Here is a 15,040-nt window from a genome sequence, read left to right on the forward strand (position 1 = left end):
ACTATACCTCTCCATATCTTTCTATCCCTAAAAACTATCCTTGTTCTCACCATGGTCATGTATTGCTTCGTACACTGGCTTTCAGAGTTTTCACCTTTCTCTTCTTGAAGATCTTATCAACTCCAGCAGCCTTACCCCTTTCTCTTGACCTGGTCACTTTTCCTTGATGTATTTGTCTTGTGATCTGACCTTCATGCAGTTCATTCATTTTTGTATTCAGTCCACATTCATTCAGCATCCCTTCATTCTTGATTCTATCTTCTTGTTTTATCTTCCATACTTCTTGAAGTATCCCATTCCCACAGCATTCTCTTAACGTTCCCAATGCTTGCTTCCATAAAACACAATGAGCAGAAGCTCTTATGCATGGCCGTTTTTATTCTTTCAGCATTTGTTCTTCACAACAATATTGCAGCTATCTTTCAACCAGCATTTGCATGTGCTAACATTTGTTCAAGAAACAGAAATTCAGTCATTTGCTCTAGCTTGTTGCCATTTATATATAACTTTCTGCAATTATTCACTCCATTTTCCCTGACAAATGCAACTATCTTGGTCTTTGATACATTAATTTTCAGATCCATATTCTTCACTGCATTATAAGATCTATGTAACATTCACTGCAAATCATTTGGTTCTCAACCAACAATGCACTATCATCTGCATACAAAGATACATATACATTTACATTCCCAAGCAATACCCCTAACCACTATAAGCATTCCTTATACATTTATCCATATATATTTTAAAGAATGAAAGGGACATTACACATCTTTGTCTTACTTTCTGTTCAATCAAGAAACATTCTCAGACATGCTTCATTTCTATCATGCACTGTGCTCACTGCATTCAGAAACCAGCCTTCAACTCCATATTCATGTAAAACTTTCCATAATTCATTTATTTTATGATATGCTTTCTCTAAATCAACAAACTTTCTTATATTGATGCATACATACCTTGGCAGGTGCCACTGTAAATTAAAAAGGGTTAATATCAGGATAGCTAATGCTGCCATGACTTGCTCTATAAAAAACAAAAAACCCAAACCTCAAATCCCACATGTGTGCATATGGGATGGTGGGAGAAAACAGATAAAGTTGTATATATATGAGAGAGGAAAATATATGTGTCTAAAGAAAAGAATCTGCATAGGTTTAGTGAGCATACATCTAGCATTGTTCTTTACTATATGTGTATTTTTAGTTGGATGGGCATTTAGTTGTAAAATATCACTTATCACTGTCTTAGAATATTTTAATGGCTGTCCTAAACATGCCCTTTGGGTTGTGAGCACAAGCATAGGTTTATTGACAACCATATATATACTGCAGAATCTTAATGACTCTGATAGTTTATCCCAAGAGATTCTCTTTAAAGCCCATATGTACTTTACTTTGTCTCAAAGCTCTGTCCCTGATGGATGGTTGGCTGTGGTTTGTGGCTGCCTGGTGCTGACACACTTGCTCGATGGATGCAAACCTTTTCCAGACTTCAGGTTTTTGAAACCAGATATTGGCCGCCCAGTTCAGAACAATGATTTCATCCAGATACTATGCAAAGCCAAACAACACAAGGCTGTGTGCCCCTCTGGTGTTTATTTTTAAACAATTATTACATGTTCTTTCTTTCTTGGAGAACATGAAAATACCATTCTATGCATGATTCACTTCAGAGAGCCCACAGATGGCTGTAGTAAAAGGGAAACCCAGTTACAAAATGTTGAAATATGGCACCCATGAAGAATTAGTGCTTTCCTTCCCTTTCCAAGGCCTAGAGATCTTTCCAAGGGTAGAAATTATCCAGTGTTTTCCATTCATATTATTTAGATTCTTCACTGTGTTTTTTGGGGCTAAGAGTTCTGTCAAGTACAAATTGCCCTCTCAGTATTACCTAACATTGTTCGGGCACAGCTGACAATTTGCTTTACATATTTAATTATTCTTACACTGATGGCATCAACATTACAGATATGTAAGTGATCAGTTAACCTTTAAAGGGTGAGAAAGGAAAAACAGGGTATTTTCACATTCGATTTTTATTTCGCGCTTCCCAGACATGTAATTCAAGTGAGAATACATAGAATACATATTTCATTGAAAGATGTCCTCTTTACTTTCTTTCCTGCATTAATGATATTCACAAGTAATAGGCTTCACACAAGGGGAAAAAGCAAGCAAGCTGGGTTAATTGAATGGGAATACAGTTACAAAGCAGCACAGAATTACTGAGGTTTTAAAGAGTTTGAATCCCTTTGGAATAGAGAGACACCATCTTCATAAAAAGAAAAGGCAGAAAAAATAAAACGCTAAATCTTTTTGTCCTCAGAGAAAGATAAAAAAATGGAAATGCTTTCCTGAAAATATTTCATAGATTTATAGTGTTGGAAGAAACTTCAGAAGTCATCTAGCCCCAGCTCTGCTTAGTACAGGATCTACTAAAATATTTTGGACAGTTAACTATCCAGCCTCTGTTTGAAGGCATCCAGTGAAGGAGAAAATATCACTTCATTTGAACCTGATTCAACTAGTCTTATGACTAAAAATATACATCATATTATTTGTTTGGTTTTGGCTTAATGATTGTGTGAGAAGAGATATTGTGATTTTTAATCTGATTTATTGTTTAGGAAGCGTGGTGAACCCAACCAATTATGGCTTATTCAATAAACTGTGATTAAACAACAGTTTATTACAATGTGGAAGCCAGAGCTGAATAAGATCGAGACAGAAAAATAACTTACTGAGATAGAAGGAGGGAAAAGAAAGATTAGGATCAGGAAGTACTTTCAACACTAGAAGTGTTCTATGCAACTATGAAATATGCATGGTTTTATTTAAAATTAGTGAACAGCTTTAAAAAGACCACACCAAGTTTCTTTAACAGAAGAAGCCAACTTACTAATAGTCATCAATGTTTAGCTATGCTTTGTGAAAGCTGTACTGGTATTAAATAGAGATTATGTTAAATCAACTCCCATAATGCAGGCAACTCCCAGTTTTTTAGGTTGACTTTATATAAAAAGAAAGAATTTGTGAGTGGCATCTCCCATATCAGTGCTAGACCAGTTGCTTTGTTTACCCGCCTCTTCTAGCTTCATAGAATACGGCCATCAGACATAACTCATCCCATGCACACATTCAGGGTACTTCCATGTTGCCACTATTTCCATTCCATAATCCCTTAAAAGCAGTTGGAATGTGATCTGTGATCATCTTTCCTTCCATCAAATTCAAACAGTGAGAGTCAAAAGCAAGTAATTACCCTATCCCATCTACCACAAATTTTATAAACTTTCCCTAAAAGCAACCCCACTACACACAAGAGAAACAAATTGTTTGTACCCCACCCCCATCTATTTCAGGTTTCATGAAGGCCATTTAATCCAAGTTGCAATCAAATTCCAGGGCCCCATTGCTTCTAAATGACCATTACTATTTGTATATTTTCATGCTTGCAGTTTCATAAGCTTTGAGAAGCTTCTTGCATAGGGAAGAGGAAAAAAAAATAAAACATTGAACATCTGGAGAATTGCAGATTCTGTATTCCTTTGATAAAATGACTATTTTAAGGCTCCTAGCCTATGCTATTTTGAAAAGCTTTTTAAAGTCGTCACCCACAGCAGCCATGGATCTAACATTGCCTAAAAGGGGAACAATTCAGTTATGATACCGCTGTAACACGTATCAAAGCATGCATTTAGTGACCTTAATCTTACATATTAAAGACTTGGCTGCACTCCATCAATCTACTCCTTAGCTGCCTACAATCTATTCATTTCAAACAAAGCTTGTTCTTGTCTTTTTTACAATTATCATCACTTTTCATGATAGATAACTTGAGGAAACAAGTACCATAATTCTGATTTGTGCTTGCTTGTCTGCCTCACATCAAGAAACAGATTTTTTTTATGCCTTAATTCTGGCACTTCCCCCATGCCCAATGAATTAGATTAACATTCAAGCAGGAAATACTTATCATACTAGACTTTTCATTCCTGGAAGTATTGGTATAGTTTGTAAGTCCTGCAAAGTCTGGACAAAAATATTTTAGGATCCATAGGAAATAATACTTTTTAAATAAATACATCATGGTGCAAATTCTCTTATCTGAGCATAACTCCTACTCCTTCAGCTCAATGAATTGGTTGGCATGATTAAGATGAAAGCTACAAGTTTTATTTATATCTCAGGTAATAAGAAGGCCCAATTTAGATAAACAAACAGCTTGTAGCTTTCCAACAGCAATTCTGTAAGTAGTTGTGGTATAATTCTTCCTAAACTCTGCAGAGTGCTAAACATAGTATGCTTTAATGTCCCCCTTAGGCAGTTCTTGAGGGCAGATATAAAAATAATTCCTTCTAAATCCATAATCCATGTCCTGTTATATTGTGGGGTTTTTTTTATAAGCATGTAGGAGTCTACCTTATCATTCCTTGTTTAAGTGTCCATGCAATTCTGATTTATTCTATTATCAGATCAGTATGATTCGATTTCAATTTCTATGAATATGGCTAAATTTTGCTATACTATTTGTAAAACTAAACACACCTTGATTTCATCGACAATCTAATCACAGCTCGTTTTATTCTGTTTCATCTGCTGTTAACTTGTTGAATTCTGGTCAGTGACCATAATAAAGGATTGGTTGATTAATTGTCATGGTAAGATACAGTAAGGCAGAGTAAGAGATGAAGCTACACATATAAGGCCTTGTTTACTCTGTTCCCCAGAATTTTAATTCTCACAGATATTCCAACTGTCTTGACACAAGCATGGACAGCTTGATTTAAAAGTAACAATCATCATCAATGTCATTGAACATTTCAGGACAAAAAATGGCAGTAGGAATGAGGCAGGACAGCAGTTCTATAAAATCAGAAGTTCTTTGTTTAAACAAGACTTCATGCACACCTTTGTCTCTAGGCCACTATGCAGAGAAACTAGTTTCAACCGATTGTATCACCCAACTATCCTTCTGATCTGCTATTCCACCATTTCTTCCACAAAGTTCCAGTTTTATTGTTACATGATGACTTTAAAATGGCAGGCAGGAAGTCACGAAAATCAGGGCTCTGCATTCTGAGGTCAAAAAAGATGCAAATGGTATTTACCTGATATGGTTATTTCAAGAATACTGACCTGGTGACTCTAAAGAACACAAAGCTCACTCTAGTCTGGACACCTAAGCACTACACAAATATACTGCCTCATGAGAGAGGCCTAAAATGTGTTGTTTCAGAGGTCAAAAAAATATCCTAATGGCAAATCCCTTTTATAATCAAGAAACAGCAGGGATGCAGTCACCAGGAATCAAGCTTGACTTGAGGGAGTCTTTACTGAGATGAGCTAATGGAACGAACCATTTCAGATGGTTTTGGGGGGAGGTCACATTTCAATATTTTCTCTCAAACTTCACCCAAGGCACTTTGTGGCATGAGGAGCAGCAGCAAATAGGTTTTTTGTTTGCTTGTTTGTTTATTTTTATGGCTATGAATTTCTGCATTGCTCCTCCTTTCTGATATATATATATATAGAGAGAGAGTGTGTGTGTGTGTGTGTGTCAAAATGGTGAGACTAGACCAACACTAAAGAATCCTGAAACGGGGCCCCGTTTGGATTTTAAAATAAAATTAAGCAGCAGTCCCTGCAATTTGGAGCACTGGAATGAGGGGACGGGGTAGAGAGGGTGCTTATTCCTTTCCTGCTGGCACTTCTCTGCTACAGACTGAATCTCCAAATTCATCCTGAGCCAAAGCCTACTTTTCCAGTCCCCCCACCACCACCCAATCTTCTTTTACCCTCACTCTCAGACAGGTGCTTAAAAATATCTTTTGGTGCCATTTTTTGAGCCTTGTTGCAAAATGACACCTATTTGCATGTCACGCTTAAGTAGCTCCTTAGTATTTCTCCATTCCTGGCACCAGGAGTTCTTAATACTAACACATTTAGCATGAAGGGTTGCAAGTGGAAGAGACCCATGTATATGCCAAGTAAGCTTTTGCCTAATTGAAGGTCATATTGTAAGGAAAGTAGAAAGTATGAAATGCATACAGATTTGCAGTTTCTAGAGTCAAACATACAGTTTAAGTTAAAAATAAGTGCATACAAAATGTCCGCCGCCAAATGGCTGCTAGGGAGACCTGACAGTTGCCCAGACTTTCATTAAGAAAAGAAACTCAACCAGAAAGAAAGTGGGGAGGGGGCTCCTAAACATTCTTTAATTCTATCGAATATGTCAGCATGCTGCAGCTGATGACAATGTATCTAGCTGGGGATGCCAAAAAACATGTTTAAATTTATGTGATGCCTGTATTGCATTATTTTCTTTCTTCATGCAGAGCCAATTTGCTGTACACAAACTGTTTTTTTTGGGGGGGGGGGCAGGGAGAGAAAGAAAAGGATTGCTAAAAAATAGATCTGCCATTGCCAAAACTTTGATTGTGGCCAAATCCAATTATTCTATAGAATGTTGCCTACCCTACCCTTTTCCAAACAAGTATTACAGTGGTGACCCCCCATTTTTTTTCTTTTTTGCTAGAATGCCCTCAAAATCATTGTAACTTTCTCCAGCTTCCCCAACGAAGAGTTACAGAGAACAACTGTCTTGCCAAAAGCTATTTCCAGTGGACTTTGATCAAGTGATGCTGTAATCCCTAATGGGAGGCATACTTCATTTAAGAGGTATTTTTGGTGCTATTCCCATGGAACAGACATACATATGTTTGTCCTAGACAGCAGGCTTGCTCCCTCCTCATTCTCTGACTCCTTCTCTGAGCTACCATTGCAGCCTAGGGAGAAGGATCCTTCCATTTTCTTATAAAGACCCTCCTCTATATATAATGTGGGAGGAAGTTGCACCATTGTAAAAAAAAATAGGATTTATACACACTGCATCAGAAACTCTACAATTAATTTTAGTGAGATTTAACAATGCTATCCATCCTTGTGATTTTTTTTTTAATGGGGAGGTGGTGGTGGCCATGGGCTACACTAGGTCAGAGTTGTAAAGTGGTGAACGTCACCAGTGTAGACAGGGATGGGAATTCTGTATAGGATTTAGGGGTGGGGGTATTTGTGAACAACTTTTGTTGTTTTGGTGAAATTGGTTTAATACACTATCTTCTGTTTCTCTTTCTTTATAGTCAGAAGTGGCAGATAATCTTGCTACTCCCATTCAGTAACATGTAACATATATGCAGGAGTCTCTCCAGAGAAGAAAAAGGGGGATTGTGAGCCACAGAATGCCTGTTCCTGGCATGTGAGACTTGACAGGAAGATGGAATGTATCCTGAGTAAATAGGACTAGGATTCCCATGGAAAGCTGTATATAGGCATTGGTGAGGCACCAAACTCTGAATGAGAGAAAAATAGCCTTTTTTATTATTTTCAAGCAAAGATGGAGAAGCTCTTTTCAGACAGCAAAAACAAGGGACTGAGCCTCAGATCACAAATTCCTACTTGCAAAATTATAACTTAAACTAAAGAAAGTAAAGTTATCAGACCCACAACCTCAGCAATATTCCAGGTGATGATTGGGCAAAGGGAAAGAAAATATTTAATAGATTAGATTAGATCTAATCTAATAGATTAGATTTGATAAATAGAGTGCCTGAAGAACTCTGGGCTGAAATTCATGGCATTATTAAAGATGAAGCAACTGTCCCCCAAAGATCATGCTTATAAATTGAAAATAGCCAAAGAAAGGCAGAAAGCACACAAGGGAAAGAAGAAAAATTGCCTAACTAAACACCAAGTTTCAAAGAAGAGCAGAACAAGAAAAGGAAAGAGAAGAGACAAGTGAAATGGGGCCTAGAAAATATTGCTAATAACAAAACTGCAGAATTATTAAAATCTTACAGACAATGCAGCTGAAATGATATGTGTTTTGTAAGTAGGTATGGAAAATACAGCATATTTTGCTGAACAGCAAATTGATTTATTTTCCATTGCCAAAACAGCAGTACCAAAGAATGCTTAAACTACTGAAAATTGTGTTTATCTCATGTGTTAGTAAGATAATGCTCAAGACTTTGCAATCCAGAGTTCAATAATAGGGGGAACAATAACTGCCAGATGTACAAACTGGATTCAGAAGAGGCACAGGCATTGAGAATCACATTGCTAACATCTGGTGGATAATGGAAAGAGCCAAGAAATTTCAAAAAGATGTCTATTTGTGCTTTATTAATTATACAAAGACTCTTGACTGTGTAAACCACAACAAACTGTGGATAGTTCTTAAGAACATAGTTATATCTGGCACTTCATCTATTTATTGATGACCAGAAAGCAAGTGTTAGGGAAAATGGAGCAGCTAAATGGTTCAAAAGTGGGAAAGGAGGGTACTGTGGTTATATACTGCCATCTTATTCCATTAACTTAATGCAGAATATATTGTGATAAATGATGGACTACAAGAAATAGAAATTGGAATTAAAATTGTTGGGAGAATCATCAACACCCTCAAAAATACTGGTTATAGGATTGTGAATGATGAAGAGATATGGAATCTTTTGCTGAAGATGAAATAAGAGAGTGCTGAATATTTTTTAAAAAACTGCAAATAGGCAGAGAAGTTGAAGTGAAAACAGATCTTATCTTCTGTGAAGTCCTTGGTCCTCTCTGAGCTTGGATGTTTTCTTGCAGATGTCTCATTGCCTGACTAGGCAACATCTTCAGTGCTAAAAAGGAGTGGGGTTTGTTCTTTGTTTATACACAATAGTTTGCCCTGACAGTGTTCTGGGGGTGTTGTTCTGTCCTTGGTAGTTCCATTTATTTCAGCTATTTTGTAGTCTCCATATATCTCCTGTGCCTCGTTTGTAGAGTCCTGCACATTCAAATTAAGGCTCAGACCTTTTCAGTTTATAGCTGTTTGTTCCTGTTGAAGGAGTTGTACATTTTGTTAAAGTGTTCATGCATTTATTTTGACGAGATAATGATATGCTGAGAAATAAATTGGTCTAAAATGTATTTCAGCAACAAGCATCTTGTTATAGCAACTAGGGAATAACTTCCAAAGTAAGGGAATACTCTCCAATGCACAAGAACTTTTCTTACTTTTTTATATCTATATTTTGAAGTGTATCTATAATGTTGGCCATACAAATATAATATAGTAAACATGTGTGTGTGCGCACATGCATGTGTGTGTATGTATATAATTTTTTTTTAAGTTATGCCTATTGTTGAAGTGGTGTACTCATTTCATTATGTTCAGATATGCATTCAACTCTTACAAATCACACTATGGGGAAAAGCCTGTTCATACACTGCCTGAAGCAGGGTAGAATATTCTGGCATGGGAAATTTTAAAAAAGAGAGAGATAAGCTTGTCCAATGTTTCTATAAACCAATGTTACTCCCACTTGTGAAGAGGCTTTTGCGGGTATTTGGGGAAATTCCAATCATTGTAGACTTGGCCAGTAGTAAAATCTTTGTGTGCCTTATGAGACTTGCTAGAGAGATTTATATAGGGCCTTGCTTATAAGACCTCAGTATGTTAACGAGTCAGTCCAATCATCCTTTTTTCCCATATCCTTCAGATTGGCTGAGGTGTTTTCCATCTTTCCTGGGCTAGCACCTTACTGAGATGTACTCACCTTATGATAGCAATAAAACTGCTGCAATCTGAGTAGAAGAGAAGGAAAAAGGAGTTAAGGCCCATATCGAGTGATATCAAAAGACCCAGTGTGGCGTAGTGGTTAAAGCACCAGGCTAGAAACTGGGAGACTGTGAGTTCCAGTCCTGCCTTAGGCAGGAAACCAACTGGGCGACCTTGAGCCAGTCACTCTCTCTCAGCCATAGGAAGGAGGCAATGGCAAACAACTTCTGAAATCTTGCCAAGAAAACTGCAGGGACTTGTCCAGGCAGTCACCAGGAGCCAACACTGACTTGAAGGCATACACACAAGTGAAATAAATGGTAGCTATGAAAAACTGTTGGCAAATGAGATCCACGTGGCAACATCTAGTATAATCCATCCCAGAGCACAATCAAAATCAGGCATTCAGTCCTCAGCGAGGCTGCTAAGAAATGTGGTGTGGACAACTACAGGTGGATAACATAGAGCAATAATTGACACAAACATGTCTTTGCTAAGGTTAGGGAAATAATAAAAAAATGATGGCCAAATTGTAACCCAAGATCAGTGTTCAATTCTTTCTTCATGATTGTATGTATTCTTTCTGTTTGAAGTCAAAGCAAGCTGTGCATTACAAATGTAATGTCAGGGGACCACTTCCCGTTTCTAATCAAGAGCTCTTTTTCAACTTCTAAAGAAAAAAAGAGAAATGAACATTCAGCTGAATTAGCCTAGAGTTCTTCCACACTACCAACTGTTCCATTTGCTAATCATTTCAAATACAATCATTTCAATACATTTGAAGTGTGCGCACACTTCTCCACACTGTCCTCTGCAGACTGGAAATATATTCAACATGACCTTGCCTCTTATGTTTGCGGTTCTAGAGCTCACAAATAGCGCCTTCAGCCAATCACTGCTGAGCCTGAGCACTAGCTGAGCACCAAAAAATGTCATCCAATCAGCACTCAGTTTTTCTGCTTCAAAGTTTATACTCCCTGACAGAATTCTAGAACTCCTTGATTTAAGAGTCGTTACCTCCTCTTTCATAAAGAGAAAAAATAAATTTTCTAGCATTTCTCTAATACACACATGTGCAAAGAGACAGGACAATGCATGAATTTAAGGTACTTTTCATGACAGGTCTGCAAAATATTCTTCCATTCTCTTTAGGATGATATGGGGGTTCTTGCAAGGGATGATTGATTTTTGCAACTATTAGCAAATGCACTGAGACTCCTAAAAAAGCCTTCTGCTGTTTACGATGCTGGATGAGAACTTCAGTGAAGTGTGTTATCCCAGCTAATCCTGAAAATATAGCATGTAAGGAACCCAGGGAAAATAGCATGCCATCAAACCTGTATTCACAAGCTTTTCTCATGACACAGACTGACACATGGGGTGGAAAGGAAAGGTCTGGCAAGCAGTCTTTCCACCAATAAAAATAAATGCCACAACAAAGGATGAATTTGCTGGAAAATGAGTTTCAAGTTTTGTTGAAACACAGAAGGGAAAAGCCATGTGCCATTCTGAAAGCAGCAAGGAAGTATATTTAGGAGAGATTTCCTATTCCTTCACAAAGAAGAGAAACAAAAAACTTCCTAGTGTTCTCTCTAGAAGCATAGTCATCATGCTTTTATTCAAATGTGTGAATATATTAGACTTGCTTGGCAATTTATACCATGTAATTGCTGAAGATGCATAGTATAGCATGACTAAGGAAAAATCACTGTACTGTACATTCACAGATTCTGCACTTTGAAAAATTATAAAGTGGACACCCTATCTGAAACCCAGGAAAGACTAGATAATAATCTTTGATTCCTTGATTAGTATATCTGTACTGACCCTCTGACTCCAGAAAGAACATAAATCAGGACAATGCAAACATTCAAAAGAGTGGATGTTTTCAATGCTTTAACAATTTACCATTGTAAAACACTTTTTTTCAAATCCTTTGAAAATATGCATTGCAGCCATAATTTCTTATATGCATTCACCCCAAACACTACTATAGTCTTTGGGTTTAAAAAAAAATCTAGTAGAAAAACCACTTTGCAGCATGTAGTTATTTGAAATAACATCCAAGTATGCACTTTTGAGAATTAATGGCATTATCAAAATATCCATTTTCCAGAAAGAAAGAAAATGGAAAAATAGGCTCCAGTTATCCATTTTCTTAGCCATTGATAGCTAAATATTTGAAGGAAATGAAATGAAAATGCACTGCTTCCAGAATCCTGGCTTTGTTAATGGACATTTTCAATGAATTGCCTTGATAGGTCTGCCTGTCAAGATAATTAGATAAATTATTCCTTCAATCTACATTTACAAACTCACTCAAACAGGTATAGAAAATTACACCAGCTAAAAAGCCAAAGGACTGATGAAAATCAACAATGAAATTAGTGTTCCAATCTCACACTCTTTCACCGACAAGATGGATAACAGATTGAATAAGCTTCTGTTTCACTGTCCTTTGTATTTTGCTTTAAATTCCCATTTCAGGTCTGTTTAAATGTAAAAGGCTGTGAATGACAGATACTGTGGTTTGTTAAAGAGCATTCATAAGATTGTGAAGTATTTCCAGATCTTAGACACCCATTTTTGACAAAACTGGACTGAACAAAATAATGGATTTTCATAAGAAAGAATTTAATTATTCTGTTTAAGCATATCAATACATCTAACAACAACCAGTATATTATTTTTAATTGTTTATTTCCAGGAGACTGGAGATATATTCAGCAGTCTTAAAAAGATTAATGAAGGATACATCCCAAATAAAATGAAATACTTCTCCCTCTGTTTCAGTGGAAAATCTCTCCAACTGAAATCACTGAAAGTTACAAATGCTTAGCTTTTTCCCAAATTCTGTCTTTATTATACATCTGCATTTCATTTAAAGAACATTTGTAGGCATGTCATTCAAAGGGGATTTTTTCAATTCCACTGAATGCTTGTTCCTTGTATATTGTTTTTGCATCAGTTTGAGGTGGAAGAATTTATGATGCAATACTATACTTGAGATTGACCAACTGAGGGGCCATATGATTTGGCAGAAATTCCACTGCTCCAGCAGAGTAACAGATGTATCATTAGTAGAAATGTTATCTAACTATTATATTCTGCCAGATGGGATATAGTACAAGAAAAAATGTGCCAAACAACTAAAACATTACAGAGTTCTGGGTGTGGCAAGTGGGAATTCTTATATCCTTTCAACCTGCAACATACCCCCATCAGTAATATATCTTTATATTTTGCATAAACCTGGGATAAATAATTTATTTCATAGATTTTAATGGAGGTGGGAAGAATAGCCACATGGATGACTGGCTTACTTAGAGTAACATGGCAGAATATTGAAGCCAATTTAGTGGCCTGCTAGAACCACTGAAATGGAGCAGAGCTTATAACACAGCTGAGAAGCTGGCACAGAAAAAGAAAATTATCTTAAATAGCTTTAATGAGCACATCAGAGAAACACAGGTTATTGATCTTACACACTCAGCCCTCCCAAGCATAAAGAATCACACGCTTAGACAGATTAGGTTAAGATAAGTAAAAGAATTCTTACTGACTTTATTGTTGCCTCTGTTACATCCATCTTGGTGAAAAAGATGAAGTTCCTTTGTTCTTCTTTTCTTTCTAAACACTTAGTTTTGCCCTAAACCCTCAGCCCTATTTTGCTGCCAAGGGCTGTGTGGAAGAAAGGGGCAGAATCCTTCATCAAGGCCCAAGCACATGGCCCTGATGAATGGAGAGCAGAGCAGCATGCTTGCTTCTCCCTGGGTGGAAGGAGGAGGAAAGAGAGAGAGAGGAAGTGGGAGTGGCAACAAACAGCTTCCTCAGAGTTACATTGTGGGACAACTCAATTTACATGCTAATTCATATGCTAATGAGGCATGCTAGATTTGCCAGGACTTCCAACAAATATAACATATGGCATCCAACCACAGTTTATCACAGTGTTTCTCAACCTTGGCCACTTTAAGATGTGTGGACTTCAACTCCCAGAATTCCCCAGCCAGCATGCTGGCTAGGGAATTCTGGGAGTTGAAGTCCACACACCTTAAAATGGCCAAGGCTGAGAAACACTGATCTATCACCTCTCCTGGTATATAAAGTACAGGGAGAAACTCTTTCCTAACCAATGTGTATTTGAGAAAGAGTTGACGGGGACACAGGAAAAAAGCTTCCTTTGTTGCTATATATAAGCTGTGGAACTTTGCCCCAGCAGATCTCCCTTACACCTTTCTAATGACTTAATTATTGATTAATTAGATAATTACCTAATTGCCTTTTGAAGATGTTCCATCAGGGTTTTTTAATTTAATGTGTTTAATTTTAATGTGACATTTTATCAGTTGTTCTTCTCTGTCCTTGGTTTAATTGCTGATGCTGTTTTGGGGTTGTTCTTTTAATTTGTGTCTTGATTGTTTTGATACTGAATATCTGGTTTTCCCCTGTTTGTCATTTGATATTCTGCAAATCTAAAATATAAGCCTAGTAGTCCTTTCTATTTCACAGTGTAAATACTTCCAAGGTGGGAAGTAATAAGATGGAAAAGTTCTGGCTGTTGATTTCCCCAAAATGCACTATTGATAAAGTTCAAGGCCACTGAGTTATTTATACAGTAGCCCATTGTTTCAGTAAATGCTAGGTAAATATTGCTGAACGATTTTCCTGTTTTGATTTTCAGGCGTAAAGTAGCAGCAAAAAATTCTATGGGACCCATTAATTTCTGGTATTCCAAACCATTTGCTGGGGCTCAATATTCCTGGTATATGCTTTTTGCACCAGTAGAAAAAAAAATCCAGTGGTTCTTAAACTGTTTGACCCAGTTATCCATTTTCTCAGTCTCGAGTAATATCATTACTGACCCCTCTCCAAAAACAGACTCTGTTGGTTTACACAAGCATCTCAGCAGTGGGAGTCAAAACTGGATCTTCAATTCACAAGCAAGCAATTACAGATTGCTCCATTACCCCCAGGATATGCCAAATTAACCCCTTGGGGATAATTATTCCGAGTTTAAGAACCACTGCTTCAATCAGTGGAGCTTGGCATTCCACAGGAAAACTAAGTAAATCTCAAGAGCCTAAAGTTTGTCTAATCTTGATTAGGAATACATGTAGAAATATTTTGGGAGGGAGACATTACATAGCCCTGAGAAGCTACGCCCAAGCTACACCCTCTAATTGGTGCAAGATTTATGATCAGACATGTGTGTATGTGCTAATAGCATTGTCATCAAGAAAAATTTAGGCTGGTACTCCACTGCTCAGGCAGTGTTCTCTATTTAACTTGGTTCAGATGTAATGTGAATTCGTATGTGGTGGAGCCAACACTCGTTCTATTACATCTGCAATAAAAGATCAGACTGTCTACTTCCTTTTTTTCAGCTAGTCATAGACTCACTATTCATGTAATTTATATGGATTATCTGCAG

Source organism: Candoia aspera, chromosome 1 (genome assembly GCF_035149785.1).
Source record: "Candoia aspera isolate rCanAsp1 chromosome 1, rCanAsp1.hap2, whole genome shotgun sequence".
Taxonomy (NCBI): Eukaryota; Metazoa; Chordata; class Lepidosauria; order Squamata; family Boidae; genus Candoia; species Candoia aspera.